The following is a 19917-nucleotide window of genomic DNA, read 5'->3' as shown; positions in this document are numbered from 1 at the left end:
AAAAAAATTTGGTTACTCTCAACCGATTCAAAAAGAAGTCAATGTGACTCCGATAGCAAACTTATCTTACACATAGTAATTATTCAAACATTAATTTTCGACGAAAAGTGTGATTATGTGATCTTTAATCCATGACAGATTTCGTTACAAGTGTTAAAGTCCGAATCTAGATCATATTTTGTGTAACACCCGTAAAAGGATTGAAAAATGAAATGTAACAATTTTAGAGTAATTTTTGTTGGCCACATAATAATTTTATGTGATAATGATTTGAGTAAAATAAGTTTTTCAAAAAATACATTTTGCTGAATATTTTAGAAAATAATGAACGCGTCAGTTTCCAAAAGTTATTTCTTCATTTTGTAGTATATTGATCAATTTTCAGAAAATGTTGAATTCTTAATCATTTCAAACATAATTTTTCAAACCTTTTAAAGACTTTTTTAAAACTAGTTTCTTCATTTTTAAATTTATTGATCAATACATTTTCGGAAAATGTACGACTGAATTATGTATTTCCATTTCTAAGTTTTTGTGTATATTGTAGCTTAAGTCGGTAATTTCATCATTGTTCATTGAATCAGTGGACTTCTAACTACTTTTCTAGTAATAAATTAACTTCCAATTTCTTAATAGACTTCTAAAATCATTTTAAACTCTTATATTTAGCTCAAAGTTAAAGAAATTGAGTGTTAATAAAACCCTTAAACCAAATTTTAAGCTAGAATTTTGCTGAGAAATTGTCCCCAAAATTTAGAGCAAATTTAAAAATCTAGAATTTCTCTGATGTTCCTAGCTCTGTCAATTTTCTTTTTTAATCGTGGTAAGAGAAGTTGTATATTCTAAAAATAGAAAACACAATTTTGTGTCTTCCAAAACTGTTTATGCATTAGGCTGTGTTAATGATACAAATCATTAAATATGTGGAATCGTTTTCAGGTTTAGTTCAGTACAAAAAATGTACTTACTTTACTTTAGTTGGGCTCCAGGGCATAGTGCTCCTGGTCCTCAAGTAATAACTTTCGCCGGCTTACTCAATGTCTAGCTTGCTGCCTTCAGTTTCGAATACCAAGTTGACATGCGTCGGCCTCAACTTGAACACTCCACCGAAGATGAGGCCTGCATCAGCTTTTTGTTCCCTCATGCTTGGCGTTGAATACCTTACGGGCTGGAGCGTCGATTTTCATGCCCTAGCCATCTTAAGCGTTGTACACGCAGTTTTTTGACTAGTGGCAAGTCACTATAAAGCTCGTATAGCTCCTGATTAAATCTTCTCCGCCTGTCGACACAAAAAAATATATCGTATGCAGAACCTTCCTCTCGAAGATACCGAGAGATCCTTCATCCGCGTGGGAGAGGGTCTGCACCATACCTTTCTTCCTTTTCTTTGGTACTTCGCGATAGGACCTTATTCCTCAATTGCTTACTTAAGCCAAAGAAACAGCGATTAGTAAGGGTAATTTTGCGTTTGATCTTAGCGACATTTGCAGAATTAACAGCAGTACTAAGATAAACAAATTCGTTTACCACCTTGAAGTTGTACCTGTCAATTGTCACATTTTGACCAAGTCTAAGGTGTGAATCGCATCTATTTGACGACAGTAAATACTTCGTCTTGTCCTCGTTAATGTCAGGACCCATTATCTTCGCCTCAGACTCGACATTACATAAAGCACCCGTCACTGCTCGTTTAGTTCTTCCCATAATGTCGATGTCATCTGCATATCCAAGATTTTGTGTAGATTTTTGAAAGATGGTTCCACTTGTATTGGCGTTGGTGTTGCGCACCACTCTTTCAAGAACAATATTGAAGCAGCTACATCAGCTTTTTTCGAAGGCTTCAGTCGAGTCTCTTCCAATTTTGACGCAGCAACGAGCATTTTCCAGCGTCATCCTGATAAGTGGTATCAGTTTGGTAGGGATACCATAACTCATCTAGGCTCGGTATAGTTCGTTCCTGTCTACATTGTCATAAGCTGCTTTAAAATCGATGAAAAGATGGTGTGTTTCGATGTTATGTTCTTGGGACTTTTCCAGGATTTGGTGTAGAGTGAAAATTTGGTCGATGGTAGATTTTCCAGGCCTGAAGCCACACTAGTAATGGTCAATTAGTTTGTCAGTAAATGGCTTCAGTCATTCTCATAATACGCTGGATAAGATTTTGTACGCGATGTTTAAAAGGCTAATGCCTCTTTCACCCAAAGAAAAATAAAACGTATAAGTTCGTATGTGCTCTTTAAATATTCAACGGAACTGTTATTGAGTTTCTTTAAAACTAGTTTCATCTCAAATTGGTTTTATAATGGTTTCGAGTTTTACATTTCTCAGGAAAATTTAATTTAAATATCAATAAATTTATATATTTATTAATATTTTTATTAACATCGAAATAAATTTGTTGAAAAACTTAAAACTTAAAGCCGCTTTGAATTTAATTTAGCCGTAAAACTAGTTTTAAAGAAACTTAGTAATAAAATAATCATAATTTTTGTATAGAAACAAATTGTTTTTTATCATTTTTCTCAAATGAACTAGCATTAAATATTTTACAAGTCTCTCTGAAGTCTCAGCAATTTAATTTTTTGACGAACAGTTAAGAGCTTTATGGCACTTAATTTATTGTTGATGGTAAAAAAACGAGAATTTTTTTAAAAGAAATCAGTTTTATTGAAAACAGTAAGTCATGTAATATTAACAAAGGAAAATGATCCCAGTTTAATGGTTCCCTCTTACTTTTGCTGTAACTTATCTTTTTGTGAAAATGTAGTACCTATCGCTTATTTGATAATAGATGTCGCCGATATAACTTGAAGCATTGGTATAATCCTCAAATTTTATGTGGCTCAAAAAATAAAGTCTAAGGGTGTAAAATTATTAATAAGATCTGTGTGTGGTCAACTTTGATCACCTTTTACACGTTCGGACTTTAAAAGTTCTTGTAGTCAATTTTAAAAAGTTGTTTGCATTGTTGAAACGTGTATCTTTCCTTTTTTTGGTAATGGTGTAGTTAAGTCAAATATCAAAAGATGACAGCTTTAAAAGTAGCTGACACTTTTAAAGCTGTTATCTTTTCATCTTGCTCAAATAGTGACCTATTCAAAATGAAATCTTTTACTGAAAGCTCTTAAAAGTCAATGAATTAATGTTTGCAAAATTTCAAATATTTCATAACCATTTATTGCTTTTATAAAAGAAACAACAGTAAAAAAAAAGAAATTTTATGGCAAACATTTTGATTAACTATAAAAACATGTCAAATACCATAAAATCAAAATTATACTATCCGTCTCAAAATTTTTAACGTTGACTATCAATAAGAGAGAATTTTACTATCTATTATTTTTGTTTTAGAATTTGCCAGCACGTGACAACATTTCTTAAATGAGTTCAAATTCTAAATTTTATATTTGTATCCTACTTTTTTTAAGTCAATTTTATAATAAAAATAAACACTACTTAACTGAATTGACCAAACCAAACTATCTGCAATACACATAACCCACATACCAGAACATTCCTTAAGTCTGTTTCAAAAAGTCGTAAAAATCAAACTATATTATGCTGAAGAACGTAAATTTAATTAAAATTGTGTCCATTAAAGCACGAAAACTATAATACTGGTGATATATGTATTTAGAAAATTTGAGTATGAGTCCGAGTCTGGAATTCGAGTGAGCATATAGTTAATTACCATAATATCTACAACAACGCGCTATCAAATAAAAATATCTTAAAGCGTGTAGTTTAGGTTAGGTACACTTTAACTATCTTAAAAGTCGATGAACCCTTAATTGCATAAACACCATACCGTGTATACTGCTTGGTTGTCTAGTTGCTACTTTTTCCACCAGATGGTTCTTTGAGTCTGGCCATAATGTCAATGGGAAATATTTTATTAATTAATAAACATAATAAAGTGACTTTGCTTATCGTTACATCAAAACAGAAGAGAGGTGGGTTGTTATTTCGCAACTGTTATGGAGTTTAAGCTTAGGTATAGGAAAGAGTTTTGAACTCCTGAAATGTATCTCCTTTCGAGGATCAACTACTGTGGATTTACATTCATTCATTTCTGGATTTTCTTCTCATTTATGTGGAGATCTTTATATTTCGTAATGAAAATCTCTTTAAATTACAGAACAGTGGGAAACAGGAAATAAATCAGGTAACAAACATGGAGACCGGTTGTTGTGTGAATTTGTTGAAGTCACTTCATACTCGTATGTATCTCCTGATGACCATACGAAACAAAAAGAGAGAGATAGATACGTAATGTGCGGAGTGATATGTTTGCATGTCCTGTAGTTCCTGTGGGCTGTCACTGTGTTATTTTGTATATTTATGCATATTGCGCGCAATTACGTAGCGATTTTTATCTTAAGTGAAAATTGTATGTTACCAACTTTAGGAACATTGACATTGCCAACGGCGGCCGGGCGTAGAAGCGGCAGTGAATTCAGCAGGAGCAGGAGCAGTGGTGCCAAATTAGGAAGTCTATCATATTTCTTTTTGACAAGTCCCTTTTTTGAATTTTTATTTGCTTTTACAGTGTTATATAAATTAATTTTTTTTATTTACTTTTTTTTTCTTGTTGTATCTACGAGTATAAAGATACTTTTGATTGGCCATGCATGTCGAAGTCGAAGTCAATGTGAATGATTATGTATTTAACACACTTAATGAAATTACATTTTGGCTTTTGAGTACCTACATACGTACATATATATGTGAAAAAATGTCGGGAGGTTTTGTGCCCATGTCCAACATGGGCATTGCCACACACAAAAGGTAAACCTTTCTATCTAAGTCCATAGCACTTTTATGGTTTTCACAAAAAGAGAAACGACAAATTATGAACGACAAATTAATGAAAAGGATAACATATTAGTGCGCACGTTGGTAAAGGACATTCACATTCGTTTCATTAGTCAACCTTGGCTGGAGAGCTATTGTATAGTTTTTGTGAATTGGAAAGGTGTAAAAATTGAATGAAAAACAAAAATGGAAAAAGGGTTGATAATGAAATGAAATTGTGAAATATATTTTCATGTTATAGTTTTTAAATGGAATGAGTTTCATAAAATTTCATTTTTATATAACTCTTGAAAAAGGATAATTTGATGATTTCTATGCCTAGACTTGTAACGACTTTTCATTGTATTTTAAGGATATTACAAAAAATTACATGATTCTTAATGTCGATATGACATATGGAAAGGATGTCATCAAAATAAATTACACACCAATAAGAATGACGAAGCAATTTAAAATATGATCGGTTTTTTTTAAAGGGTTATAGGATGAAATTTTAAAATTGAAGTACCTAAGTTTGTTTTTGGTTCCATATCATTGAGGAAGCAAATTAATATAAGTTATGATAGTTTCAGACGTCAGAGTCATTAATTCTTCTTTATCTTTTGAGTTGTCTGAAGTTGGTTTTAGTAGCTTGAACTTTTTCTTAGAAATGAGTAAATAATTAAATCTACCAATGTAGCCTTCAAAATTCAGAAGTTACAATTCCTTCATAATTTTGGGTGAGTCATTAGAAGAAGTTACTTTGTGAAACTAGCTTCAAAGTTGATAGCATTTGAATTTTCTTCTTCGGTAGTATTTTTTTGTATTCCAATTTTCAAGTCATTTAAATTTTTTGCAGGACTTTTTTTTTCAAGAAAATTGTCCATTGGATTTTTATGGTATCCACTATGCCGACATGACTTGTGACCTTTTCGCATAGACCTGCTTATTGCGACTTATTAAAGCCGAATAACAAAAAATCTAAAGGGGTTAAATCACTCGATCTTAGTGGCTAATTCACACCGCCTCGTCACGAGATAACCATGTCATGAAACCTATTATTTGGAACATAGTCTTATTCTGTTGAAACCATAATATGACTTCGCTGTAAGTATCATCAAATTCAGGCTACAAGATGTTGGTTATCCTCGACCTTTACCAATCACCGTTTACGTGATGGTCTCGCCTGCATCATTTTTGAAGAAGTACGAAATGATGACCCCTCCAGCTAAATGGGCTAAAGATGATTTTTTGACCAAAATTTTGATCAACTTCCAATTGCTCAAAAATCCAATTAGCGAATACACGAAACTGCGTTATTTGTTCGGTTTCAGATCTAGGGTCAGTTGGTATTGGTTCAGGCCGTATTCACTACGCAATATTCGTCCAAATTGTAGTTTGCAAGAGGTCAATTCCTTGTAAGCGACGCGGAATTGACTACCTCGGATTCTGCTGTCATAATATTCGTCTTTAGTGTCTAAAATTAATGAAGATATTTTGACAGAAAGTTTTAGTACCCTTGGCATGGTGGTTAGTGCGTTGGACTGTCCAACCCGTCAAATCTTCGGTCGATAAGTCTTCTTATGAGCATCAGCAAAGTTTTCGAAAAGATCATCAACAGGGTTCTGACTAAGTGGGCTGCGGACAACAAAATAATTCCGGATAAATAAATGAATAATGCATATTATCCAGTGCATTTGAAGTTCATCCTCTCCCGAAAAAGGGAAAGGACAACTCCAACCCGTCACATCTTCGGTCGATAAGTCTTCTTACGAGCATTAGCAAACTTTTCGAAAAGATCATCAATAGGGCTCTGACTAAGTGGGCTGTGGACAACAAAATAATTCCGGATAAACAATTCGACTTCAAGGCGGGTCATTACACAATTCATGCTGCGTCTAAACTCGTTTCTGATATCCAATAGAATAAATCAAAACAATAATGCACAGATGATGTTCTGGCTGATTTGGAAAAGTTTTTGAGGTTCTTTACCTAAAACTGAGCAGGCTTGGCATTAGCAAGCCATTGTTGTATATACTTTATGATATGCTTAATAGTAGAAAGTTTGTTGTCAAAAGTGGTAATGTAGCTTCTACCACAACATTCTTAACTCAAAATGGTCTTCAACAGCGAGCGGTGAATACGCCGATTCTCTTCCGCATTTACACCACCGATCTGATAGGCAGTCTTACAAAGGCAATTGCGTACACCGACGATTTAATTGCTACAGAACGGCCCGAAAGGTTGAGGTTATTAGGTTGAGGCTTTGACCAGAGCCAGAGGAACCTTCGCCCTGACGAAACTGCTGTTATTTAGCAGTCGGCTTGACCCCAGAGTGAAGGTAATTTGCTACATACCTCATACAGCCTATGATCGTTTATGGTTGTCCTGTGTGGTTCAACGTTGCCCCTTCCCAGATAGAAAAGTTTCGGGTGTTCGAAAAGCAGTGTTTACGACGCTGTACCGGCTTATATCGAGGTCACATTGCAAGAGCTATGTTTTCAACTATCTATTCAATTTCTATCCGAACGATGAGTATTTTGAGAGTACACGCTAGTGCTCCACCAGGGACATTCCTTTTTTTAGGCAGATGTGGTCTGGATACAGGATTGATTATCAGTTTTGCTAATCTACCACGTCAGACGAAACACCGTGGATAGGCGACTCCTGTACAATCGAGACGTCATGGCACAAGGCGGAGCAGAGCTCCTTCGGTTCAGTAGGGCTGTGTCCGAACGGGACCGAACTGATAGGGTGAAGCTGGAGAACCAGTTTTGGTGGTCAGACGATGAACTGTGGATAGGAGACTCCTGTACAATCGGGACGTCATGGCACAAGGCGGAGCACAGCTCCTTCGGTTCAGTAGGGCTGTGTCCGAATGGGACCAAACTGATAGGGTAAAGCAGGAAAACCAGTTTTGGTATCTTCAATCGGCAATTGATAGTGGATAGGCAACGGCCTAGTCACTGATAAAGCTTCCGTTCCCATCGATCACCGAAATCAAGCATCAGTAAACGTGGTAGAAAGATGGCGGACCGTCTCGAAACCTACCGCGTGCTGTTCTCATGTGTTCTTTTGTTATCACCTTACATAGTGTAGTTGTTCAAGGTGCTGTGTTCTCTACTCTGAACATTTATGTGCAGAGTAGTGTTAAATGTAATGTGATGATAGTGGGTAGTTTGGATGGATGGTTTTAAGCCTTGGCCGGCTTACATACTTGTTTTATAGTTTTAGAGTTTAGTTTTAAGTGGAATAGGCATGATGGCACAAAAAAAAAATACTGCCTCTTGGGAGTAACTGACAAATTCTCCAAGAGTAATTATAGTCATGAAAAGTGCATTCATAAATTAGCCATTCGGATTTGGCAAAGAACTGTAGGTCCCTTCGATCACTGACAGCAGTTCAAATATAAATATAAATCGAAACAAATAGAAGAAAAAACAAGTTAAACATTTCAAAACCCCAATTTTCAATGCAATATTTATTTCCTTGTCATTTTTTGATGAAATGTTTACTTCTGATAAAAATTCTTAACCTGCTGTTTCTTTATTTATTAACAATTGCAGATTGTGTCCTCCTTTATTTATTGTTTATTATCATTTTATTGTATAATTTATCAACATATCTTTTCTATATAAACAATGAACAAGTGGCTACAATATTTTACACAAACCCCATCTTCATCATCATCACCAACCAGCTTATTGATAAAATTGATTATATTGTTCGTATTTTTTATAATATTATCATTCAACCAAAATAAAAAAATTAATTGTTATCAGAACAACAAAAAAAGACATCATTTTATTCAAGTATTCAAGTATACACGAGTATCAAAACAAAAATATCAACAAACTGCTGAAAAACCTGCTGCTTCCAATAAAAAAAATCTCCAATACCTCGATTGAGGAGCTTTAGGTTTACGAAAGACGAAAGTGTTATAAATAATTTAAAATTTCCGCGCAATTCGATGATAAAATCGCAAGTTTAAAATTAAATAATTTATTTTTAGCAATTTTATTATCACAACAAAATATTAACGAGTTAAAAAAATATAAATTTAAAATAGGTGACGAAGAGTCAACAACAAGTTCGTCGACGAACGATGACGACGACGCAACGACCTGATGAGTGTTGAAGTGTGGGCTTGTTTTAAAATTGTATTTTATTTAATCACAATTAAGCTTTGTTTGTTTAAATGAAAAATGAAAAAAAATACTAAACGAAACATTGTAAAATTGGTCGAAGAGAGAAAGAGGCAACACTTAATTTTGCAAAAGTCATTAAAACTTGTATCTTATCTGGTGCAGTCATCCAATAGAATGTGATGGCGATGCATGGTGCTCTTTTGCAAAGTTTTGTATCTCAAAGATACACCACATATTGTTTCCTTTTATGGTAATTAAATTTATAACTTCTCTCTAGTCCTTCTAGAGTCTTTGTCTACGAGTTTAGTGTGAATGTTGTGACTTGTAGAAGTCGGTTTTATGATGCGAAAAATCTAGACTGGCTTTGGTCTTGTATCGTTGTTGTTTTTTCTTTGTTTGGCTTTGGATAGAATTTTTGAATTTTAAACATAAATCTATCTATCCGATGCAGTGGTGGCGGTAAACACGATGTATCTCAAGACTACTTAGTCATGAAAAGGAGACACATAGATATTCCTTGTATGGCATCAAAAACTCATTAAACAAGTGGCAATGTGTATATTTTATTTAATTAATGTATTTTGTTGTTGATGCTAAAGTCAGAGAGTCAGAAGTCGGAATCAGAGTCTGGAATATGTAACATGTACAAAAGGTGCTAAAGAGTAAAAGAAATCATTTAACAAAAATGATACTTTTTCAACAAAGCATACAATAATTATTTATGAGTAGGTTAAAGCAAATGTATGTCTTTATATAAACCTAAAACCTTATACATTGCAACAATTGACGGTCACGTAATATAAATTAAAATTAATTATAAAAATATACAATTATTATTCGTGGCAAAACGTGGACTCTACTTATAGCTTTGCCACCATTTTTGTTTTTAATAATATGTTTGCATTTATTTCTGGCATTTGGAAAATGTTCTTGTTTTGTATAATTTAGCACAAAATTAAAAATTCCGTAAAGGAGAAAAATTATAAAACGTAGAAAAATAAAAAAAGATTGAAATAACAATCTCTTAACGTGGATTGGAACTTTAAAGATAGAGAACGTGATACAAATGCGAATTTATAATTATTGATTTTGTTGCAATATTGTTGCAAAGAAAAATATTGGTTTAATATGTTTGAATTTGATTTTTATATCAAAATCAGTGGGATTTATTAATTATTGTTAAGTATTTGACGCAAGGCGAACAATGAATAAGTGTTTGACGGACGTTGGACAAGGTGCAATCAAAATGGCTCGTGATGTGATTAGAATTTTGTATTTTGATTTGTTTTTTTCTTCTGTTTCTCTCTTGCTTTTTTTCCAGCTATTGAAGGACCAATTTACATTTTTGAGTGACAGATTTAGTTTTGTTAACACGCGAAGTGAATTGATAATAATCAAAACACCATCATTATAGTACGTTTTTTATTTTTCTTCTGATACAAAAATGTAAAGTTAATGACGAATGAAAAGTTGTATGTTCGATTTTTTCGATGGTATCTTTTTCTGTCAATACTTTCAAAACGAATGCATCAAGTTTTAGAAAGGGTTGTTTTTTCCTTGAAACTAAAACGTGCTTAGAAAGGTAGTAACTATATTTGCTACTCTCATGGATTGTGATTTGATTTGATAATTGGATGATTTAACACCAAGTTAAGTCAGGAATTGACCTTCTGGTAAAAATAATGATTGGAACTTAAATGCTTAAGATATAAACTTATAAGCTATTCACAATCGATTACCCCTGATTCTCCTGCCTCTTTCTAGGGACAGTGACGATTTGTTGAAAGATCTTACGTTGCATGGAATCAACGTGTAGTGATTGATCGGATATAAATGTATCAACCGAATAGTCCCATTTAGACAAGCTGAACCAGCTGACAGCTAGTTTGACAGACTGTTAAAGCTCAGGGGGGCACCTTGAAATCTATTTTAGTGTATTACATCCACGTACGTCAATTTATAGGTGCATTAATCTGAAGTCTCCGTAAAGGCACCAAAATGTAGTCGTTCCATTTGTCGAATTGAAAATTTTGATATTTCTCGACGTTGCAATATTACAAGAATCTAAGCAATTATTCTTGGAAAATGTTCGAACGTTCGTAGGTTCCTCATACTTTTCTTCGTGGGTCGTATCTTAAGAACTTGCAGAGATAAGGACTTCAAGTAAATTTTGTTATGCATGTGATAGCATCAAAATATTCTGAGAGTATATTAATCCAAAGGCATTTTTTGTAATATAGAAATTTCAAAACAAGGAAAACATTTGGTTGACTGCCAATATTGTGATATCGTACCAAATTGTTCACATCTTCATTCTTCATTACTAATTGATCAAGTCCCCCGGCTTTTCCGAAATTGCGCCATATTTTCCTTTAATGTTTCGGATCCCACGAGCCGGTTCAACAAAAAAATTGCCAAATATTCCCACGCTAGAAATTAGAATGCACTCAAAACTGTTGAAAGAAAACTGGGCGAAATGATGGAAATTTGCCAAACGTGTTATTTCAGCAAACCTGTCTATACCTAACCTCGATGATTAGTAGGTTAGGCAGCTTCCTCATTGCATCTTTTAAAACATCATGAACTGAATTGAAAATTATAACAATACATTACTGACATCACAATTACTTTAAGCTTGTTACTTGACGTCAACTAGACACTTGACCATCTGTCAATTTTTGCACTTTTCTTCTTCTTTAAATAATATATTAAAATAATCTAGTTCGTGCGTAAATTGCATTTATTTACATTACTAATTTTCTTCTTTTTTTTCTGTGTCACATCTCAATCATTTTTCCATCACTCATCCTTAAAAACTAAATCAAAAACCGAAACGAATGTCTTAATCAAGTAGATTTTTTTTCTCTTTCTAGATTCTCAACAACTTGGATTTATTCCAGAACAAAAAGATAGAAAGCCTCAAGAACAAATTTGCTTCATCTAATAATATGTGTGGAACTGACAGAGTAAGGCACAAAGAGCAATCATTATTTCAGAATAAAAAAAAAAACAATAAAAACAAATAAAATAATAGAAAAACCATGATCGATTACGCAATCATAATATATAAAAACTTCAACTACCTACTCGTACTCGTATTCGTACTTGAAGTCATATAGCCGTATCTCGTATTTATAATATGCAAGCCAATAATCAAAAGATAGATCTGTGGAGTGCAGTGAAAAATTCCTCATCGCATTGCATCGCAGTCGAAGTCGAAGTCGAAGTCGCAGTCGCAGAGCACTTTACAGATACACTCACGTCACCACTTGAAATATGACATACCCTAGAAGAGAATCTGTCAGATATGTCATAATTCATTTGCATTTCAATAATGCTCACGATGTATCTACTATCTATACCCTTAGCCATAGAGCCTCTATACTCTATACTACGGTTACGCTCAAAGCCGATAGCTCTATAGCTGCTGTTGCTGCTGATGGTGATAGTGATGGTGGCTTGACTTGGCTTGGCTTTGGCTTCGGTGTGGCGCGTATCTATCCGCCTGTATAGATTGTAGATACCTATATATCTTTGTTTAATCGGCGGCGCGGCAGCGTGTATCTTTTTTCCTACATATACGGTACCGGGTGTTTATGGTTTAGTGTGAAAATTGTTCGCTTTGGTTCATCGTTGAAGCGATCTTTTGTGGCGCGCGGATCTATCTATAATTGGTGAGAAAGGGCGGGAGTGCGCGGTGAGCTTTGGGAGTTTGAAGGAAAATGTCAATTGATTTGCATTTAACGAATCACTTAAGGAATGAAAAGAATTTTCAACTTACACTCTCGTGTGTAGAAAGTCTTCTTATTTTTTTTGTCTTACCCTTTGATGAGGTTGAGGTTCTCTATCTTCATCTTTCGGATGATGGGATGTGTTGTCCGAAGACGGGATTTCTAGCAGTCATCGGCGGCGCGGCGGTGGCGTCGTCGTCGTCTCCGTCATCACGGCATCGTCTTCATCGTGTTCTTTTGAGAATTCTACAAAACGTCAGTTGTCATAATTGAATTGCAATTTACACACAAAAGCCAACAACTGCAGCACAATCGCATATAAAAGTTCTATGCATTGAAAAGAGTTAGCCATAGGAATGGCATCAATATTAGAATCAGAAGGATTTGAGTGTTCAAGAGGGTAAAGATTTGAGTTTTTTCTTTCATCTTTTAATCGAGATTGGACTTGAGATTTTTTCCTTTCAACATCATCATCATCGTCATCGTAATCATCGTCATCCTTCGTCTCACCCACATCTTGATTTAGAGAATTCAAATAGAAATGAATAGAAGATAGAAAATAGGAATTTCAAGCTTCCAGTTTTTTTTTTAATTCATGTTGTTACGAATGCGATGTGTTGATTGAAGATAGAGTCACTCAAAATTATACGAATAATATACAAATAAATAAACAATATTAAAATTTAGTTTATGATCCCAAATTGGGCGCCACTTAGTAAAATATCAAAAGAATTTAGCTATTCTTTAATTGAGCTCAGATTAAGTTTATGATTATGTCTAAAGTTTATTATATTAAACATGAGTAAGCAAAAATTATAATATCATACTAAGTTTTCTTTTAATTCAACCGTTTCAATTTATTTTCTAATAAATTTATGTCAAAATGTTAATCTTTGAACAGTTGTTCGTACACACTACAAAATATATATTTATTTATTTATTGTTTTTTTGAGAATTATTTCTTTTTGAAAAAAAACTTAGTATTTTTATCTGAAATAAACTTAATAAATTAAAGAAAATAAAACAACAACGTCATTGAAGCCATTAATCTCTAACACGTCAAACATTGTTGTTTAACTAACAGTTAACGAACTTTTGTGTCCCCACAGAAGTAATAACTCATTCTGTACAGAATAAAAAAAAAAAAACAGACAAAGAGATTTTTCTGACAAGACGAACGCTGGCTGATTCCTGACTGTTCTGACTAAGAACATTTTATTTATTTGTATTATTTAGATATTTTTTGTGTGGGAATAGTTATGATCTATTGTTTCTATGCCAGACAGATGTTATGCGAATGCAGGAGAATTTATAAGAAAATACAATATTTTCTTCGTGAATTTTGTATTTTTTAACGCAGTGTTTTTCTGTCTAATTTGTTGAAGTAATCTTTTTATTTATTGTTTTAAAGAAACAAGCATTTTCAATTGACTAAATCGAAAACAACAACCACAGTTGGGCGCCATTTAACGACAAGATCATAGATATATATTCAAACCTTTACAAATTTCTTAGACCCTTTTTATATGTAATATCTCCAGCAGAGACAAGCCTAATTGATCTTCATAATTTTAAAATTTCTCTATCTAACACAAAAATCAAGTTTCCGTTGGGCGCCAATTAATATGGAGTTAATGTCTGTAGTAGAATTATTTTTTTTTTTAATTAAAATAGTTAATCTAACTATTATGCTATAAACTGAACATTTTAAGGAACAGATTTAAAAATACCTTTTGACTCTATAAGAATGAGAGACAAAGAACTGACTCAGGTGACACCAAGAAAATGATATAAGGATGAGCTGCATCTCAAAACAAATTATTGAATACAATTTAAGAATCTAACCCATCGTTGTTAAGCAATACTTAATGAGATGGTGGAATTTAATGTGTTCAGGGAGACAATTGGACAAATGAGGCAGTTTACCCAAAAACTAAGCAATATTGGTATTTTAAAGAAAACGTATATGTAGCTGTTGGGCGCCACTTAACGTTGTACATTGCTTTTTTGATCTATTATTGGTAGTTTTGAATACCTTTTTGTGTCATATTGGTCCAATTTTCACTAGAAAAGCGTATCTTCCTGTAAATGCATTCAAGAAAGAAGGATTTCACATTTGTTTTTCTGTTGGGTGCCATTTAGGAACAATATTTCTTTAAACTATCAATTCAGTTGAAAACGTTAATAATGTGTCTGTCATCGTTGGGCGCCACTTAACATTGAATGTTTTTACTTGTTCATATGTCAGTAATTTGTCTTATCATTCCATTTGATATTTCGTAAAATATGCTTATCTTTAAAATAAAGCATTGCCTCAAAAAGAAGACAAAAAATATAAAATTTAGTTTTCTGTTGGGCGCCATTTAATACGAAGATTTAATTAAACTGTGATTTCAGTTGAAACTTTTTAAATAAATGTTTATAAACTGTGCAACAAATATTCAACCAAGCAGAATAAATCTACCAGTTTGTTGGGCGCCAATTAGCAAAACAATTTATCAATTTCCACAAACAGAAGTACAAAATTCTCTTGAATAACTGGTATAGAAATAGAAAACCACCATTTATTTCCCTATAAGAAATTTAACAGAGAAAAAATAAAGTACCCTTGATGTAAGAATATGATAATAACTTTACATGAATAGAAAAAAAAATAAAATACCACCACAATTCGCCAAATCAAAACAAATCACTCAGAGACACTCAGACTACGTATGCGACATTAAAATAGATACGCGCGGTAAGCTGCTTTTTTTCACCATACTACAAGCCACAACTATGTACTTAAGTTCATATATAGGTATAGTACAATAACCATTCCGCCATTCACTTATTTATCAACAACAACTGAAAAAAAGCCATCCATCCAAAAATACAACAACAACAACAAAACATCTGATGTCACCTCTTGGGAATGATGAAGCTAATAATTTCAGTATTTCTTTTTTTTTTATTTGAAATATTTAAATTGGCTTGCTAGCTAACTAGGAGTGCTATATAAGAGGAGTATCTTCTACAAAAACCCGCAAGTGAATGTAAATATGTGGATAGATGTCTTGTATCTTTTTGCAATTATAAGGTATAGATACACATATGTGGGTTTTGCTCTTATCTAGATAAATTATATATTTAGATGCACAAACTTATATTCAAGTCATATTATATTATATTGTGATGTGATGCGATGAGCGAGAGTAGAGCGAGAGCACATTCGCAGTGAAAAAACGAAGAAAACCCAAGACCAAAATCAAAAATGGGTAAAGTATCTAAAAATAAAATAAACACTTTGTTTGTGTTTAAATTAGAGCTCAACGTGTCCCGCGTAATTTTCGGTTCGTTATATTTGTCAATTTTTTTTTTTAAATTTTTTGCTTTACTTTTGCGTAACAATTCGAAATTGCGGAATTTCAATTGTGAGTTCGACCTTTTTATGTTGTTGTTGTTGTTTTTTTTTTTATTTTTTTTTTGCATAAAATGAATGAGTGTGGCACGTAGCAGAATTCAGATGGAAAAATATACACTTAGCGTGTGTTGTGCTTATGATGCGGTAGCAGCAGCAAGCATCAGAACAGAAATTGTGTTTATTTTATACTCCTTATAGCCCAGCATTTTGAATATAGGGTAAATCGCAATTTTTGAGGAACTTTGAGCATATAAAGATTATCGATTCCATCTTTAGTCGTACGTCAAGCACAGAGATTCGTTCTTTAACCATACTTAAAGAATGTGGAATGCTTCAAAACACTCTGTTATTCACAGTCATTGCAGTACTCAAGAATTTAAAAACTAATGTGCACGACACATCATTTCAAACCTTCTCTCTCATTCCCGGAGCTTTTGAACTAGAGTTTCGAGCAATGCAAACTAAACACTTATTTTTGTTCGAAAACTCCTCTGTTGCCTATTTTCGTAAATGAATAGAATTAGATTTTTGGGATATAAACTGTGTAAACGTGGTTGAAACCCTTAAAACTTAAATAAAGCACAAAAGCTTCTAAAATTAACAAAAGCTTAAAGTCAATGTTTCAAAATTTGTATATGATATTGTTTACCTTGAACAAACAAGATCATCTCTTATTAAGAAAAAAGTATATAAGACTCAATATAAATTAGGTTTTAAAAGCTTTTCGAGGATTTGTATGTAACAGTCTTCTATTAGGTGCAAAAGCTCCGAAAATTCTATGTCACTTCTTTTGCGAAGATAGGTAAAAGAATTAATTCTCTTTAACAAATAACATCTTTTCAAATGAAGAAAAAGTAAATAAGACTTAAGTTCAAGTAATAAGACTTAAGTTCAAGTTATAAAAAAGCTCATAAAAGCTTTTTTAACACTCTCCAATTAAAGGGCTACATCTTCAAAAATTACTCGTCTTCCACAGATATGTAGGTGTAATGGAATATAAAGTCCAAAATCTTAAGAGATTAACTGTTAGACCAAACATTTGATAAAAAGCTCTAAAGCTTTCTTTTAGTGTGTAATACAAAAAGCACATTAATTATAGGGTATTGTGTATTGTATGCAAAACAAATAACACATTTTGTATGACATATTGCATTCTTCCGAGATGAACGAGTTCATTGACGCTGGGCATCATCATCATCATCATATGCACATTCATACATCTTTCCACACACTACATCATACACAAGGATGTTTGAAATGCTCAACTTTTTATCGTAGTTGTTGTTGTTGGTGATGGTTTGGATTGTGTATAAAGTAGACATTCAGAGCTTGTTATAATTTGTCTCTGTAGATATGACAAGAATTTTTTGTCAAGCACGCTATTTTTTTTGTATCTTTTGTGTGTGTTCTATATAAGCGGAGGAGAGCATTCTATGCATTTAAAAAACATCTATGTCTTCGTGTGTTGTTCATACACATATGTATAAATCTATAACAAAACATCTGGGGAATGTTATGGCTAATTTTAGACAAATGTCTAATTTTGCAAATTGCCATGACAAAATGTCAAAAAGAACAAGAGTTAGAGTGTAAAATTACTGCATTCACAAAGAGCGATAACATCGCTCGCAACCCACATAAAATATTTTATTTTATTATTACGAAATGCGAACTTGTCATCTTTTTTTTATTTTTTTGATATGACAGAGAAAATTTGTATGACGAAGTTTAATTTAGTTTTTCATTTTGTTTTTTTGATGATTTTTATGTGGAATTATGTTTTATGTCAAATTGTATGTAAAAGAGAGAGAGAGTGGGTTTTGGAAGGATATGTTTATTGTGTACTGGGTGTTAATAGTGACATTTATGGGTCTGTTCTAGATGTCAAATTTTGACAGAGGTTCATGTAAAGTTTACCGTTCAAGACAAAAGTTAGGAAATTGGTGAGTTTTTTGGATTAAACTGTTTGTTTGTTAGAATATTGTTAATTTTTCAATTTTAACATAATCAACGTAAATTGTGTAATCAATGACTTTTTAACATCGAATTGGCTGCTTTTGCAATGTTCCGATTTATCAAGTTAAAAGTTTTGACATTTCTCAACGTTTCGAGGTTGTTCAAATAAAAATCTATGTTTTCAAGGAAAAACGTCTACATATACAGAAAAGCTTTTTTCGCTCTCCATATAAGCTGCAAAGATATTGACTTGAAATAAATTTTGAAAAAAAAAAACTAATATAAATGTTAAAACTAATTTCAACTCAAATTTCTAGGGAACAAAAATAGATATTGATATTGACTGTTGACAAAATATGTCTTTGGTGATATGGACACCAATTCAGGCCACAAGAGTTTAGGGATCATTGCCCAGCACCAATCGCCGTTGACGGTGACAGAATGGCCCGCATAATTTTCGAAGAAGTACGAGCCAATGACACCTCCAGCCTAAAATTAAAACTAAACAGTAACTATATTTTGATGTATTGCCAAATCCGTCAAATTTGTTTATTCACGTACTCATTCTTCCAAAAACGGAATCAACGCTAAAAATGATCTTTCGACCAAATTCCAAGAGTTCCAAAATCTAAATAGCGACCCTATGAAATTGCGTTTGGTTGTTTTCGTTTAGATCGTGGGTTAGTTGAATTTTCTCTGAGTGCAGGCCTAAATTGCGAAGCAAAATTCACCAAAATGTGGTCTTCGACAGGCCAAGATCTTGTGAGCGACACGGAATTGCCTACCTCAGATTTTTCTGCACACTTTAATGAACAGCTAAGATTTTTCTGCAGATCTTGCGTTCCATGGAAGTACCGGTAACTTATTATTCGCTGAGCTGGAGTTAAAATTTGAACGCTGAACGTTGAATAGTCGAATTAAGAGAACGACCATGTACCCCATAAAAAGAACGTAACGCATGCATGTGCGAGCTAGGGTTGGGTGAGGTCACTTTGCAATTGTGAGCGCCACCGGATCCGCGGTCTTCCTCTACTGCGCTGTCCTGTAGGTGGGGATTCGAAGACTTTGCGGACCACAGCATTGGTTTCCATGCGCTCTACGTGACCCAACCATCTTAGTCGTTAGACTTTTACTCTTCTGGCTAAGTCTACGTGACTGTACAGCACGTACAGGTAGTCGTTCCACTCCCCTTCGATGCATACGGGACCGTAGATCACACGAAGAACTTTTCTCTCGAAACGAACCAAGGTGCTTTCATCTGTTTTTGTCATTGTCCATACTTTTGCATGCATCGTTGCTAAAGATTTTGAAAATAAAGTTTTATCATTGCTGTAACTTGTCATGGTTATTTGTCTTTAACAGAAAGTAAAAGAGACGATGTGGTCATTGCGAGCTGTCAAAATTACCCCCTCAATATTGTAAAACACCTTATTTATTAAGTTAATTTCATCTCATGCTTCATCAATGGAAAAATATCAGTTTGGGAACAAAGGATTTCGTCCAGAGACACAATGTGAGCATTAAAATAGATAGAACGTGCTAAAGCTTTCCACATTCTCATTGTACGTCAAAAGAACAAAACTCTGTGCTTCATAGTTGAACTCGGGGGTAAATACTTGTAACATAATCACTGAATTCTTTCAGCCAAAAATTACTATCTTTTTGTTAAATACAACTTATTCATATTTAAATTTGACCCTTCTTTGACCTTGGTCCCAAAAATAATTCGCATAGATTTCTATCTCTCCGCTAATCCATTTCCAAAAAAAGGGACTGCAAACAAAACGTTGCTTTTATTTGTTTTATGAATGCATCAACATGAATCAATTTGTCTCATCTAAGCTTAATGTCATCCCTCGAATAAAAAGTTTAAAAAAATCAATTT

At 33.4% G+C, this 19917-nt stretch overlaps 1 long non-coding RNA gene across 1 annotated transcript in view; it reads left to right on the top strand.

Annotated features, from left to right (window-relative positions):
- Window positions 1-19917, top strand: part of LOC129944742 (uncharacterized) — a 113025-nt gene that overhangs the window by 64093 nt on the left and 29015 nt on the right. Inside the window, exon 4 of the long non-coding RNA XR_008781484.1 lies at window positions 11816-11908. This is a non-coding gene — a long non-coding RNA (uncharacterized LOC129944742). The remainder of the gene's footprint in view (window positions 1-11815; window positions 11909-19917) is intronic.

The sequence above is a fragment of the Eupeodes corollae genome, chromosome 2 (genome assembly GCF_945859685.1).
Source record: "Eupeodes corollae chromosome 2, idEupCoro1.1, whole genome shotgun sequence".
Taxonomy (NCBI): Eukaryota; Metazoa; Arthropoda; class Insecta; order Diptera; family Syrphidae; genus Eupeodes; species Eupeodes corollae.
Note: the sequence above shows the minus strand (reverse complement) of the source record. Positions and strands in the feature narration are given on the sequence as shown.